Below are 864 nucleotides of genomic sequence, written 5' to 3' on the forward strand. Positions count from 1 at the left end.
GAGTAAATCGGAGAAAGACGAAGGTAATGAGAAGTAGTAGAAATGAGAACAGCGAGAAGCTTAACGTCAGGATTGATGGTCACGAAGTCAATGAAGTTAAGGAATGCTGCTACCTAGGCAGTAAAATAACCAATGACGGACGGAGCAAGGAGGACATCAAAAGCAGACTCGCTATGGCAAAAAAGGCATTTCTGGACAAGAGAGCAAGCAAATAATTGAGGACGTAGGTTGCAAGTGCTACTCTGAGATGAAGAGGTCAGCACAGGAAAGGAATTCGTGGCAGGCCGCATCAAACTAGTCAGTAGACTGATGACCAAAAAAAAAAAAACTCAACTATTTACGACTATCTATATTTGGACTGGCAACGGCCTTGCCGCAGTGTATACACCGGTTCCCGTCAGATCACCGAAGTTAAGCACTGTCGGGCGTGGCCGGCACTTGGATGACCATCCGGGCCGCCATGTGCTGTTGCCATTTTTCGGGGTGCATTCAATCTCGTGATGCCAATTGAGGAGCTACTCGACCGAATAGTAGCGGCTCCGGTCAAAGAAAACCATCATAACGACCGGGAGAGGGGTGTGCTGACCACATGCCCCTCCTATCTGCATCCTCATCTGAGGATGACACGGCGGTCAGGTTGTCCCGATGGGCCACTTGTGGCCTGAAGACGGAGTGACAGTGATATTTGGACTCGTCCTTTGTACTTCCATTTTCATATTAACTAGCTTCCCTTCCACAATGAGACATCTGTTATCCTACGATCCGACTAAAGTGCGCGTCATTTATGACGGCGGCCGAGTTTAGGTTCGTTCTGCGCATCTGACGCCACAAAACAGTCAGCCAATGAACAGAGAACGACGTTGC

The 864-nt window shown here is 48.7% G+C and overlaps 1 pseudogene; it reads left to right on the top strand.

The window, feature by feature from the left end:
- The first annotated feature begins 360 nt into the window (after window positions 1-360).
- On the top strand, window positions 361-474 carry LOC126189308 (5S ribosomal RNA; annotated as a pseudogene).
- The last annotated feature ends 390 nt before the right edge of the window (window positions 475-864 follow it).

This window comes from Schistocerca cancellata, chromosome 5 (genome assembly GCF_023864275.1).
Source record: "Schistocerca cancellata isolate TAMUIC-IGC-003103 chromosome 5, iqSchCanc2.1, whole genome shotgun sequence".
Classification (NCBI taxonomy): domain Eukaryota; kingdom Metazoa; phylum Arthropoda; class Insecta; order Orthoptera; family Acrididae; genus Schistocerca; species Schistocerca cancellata.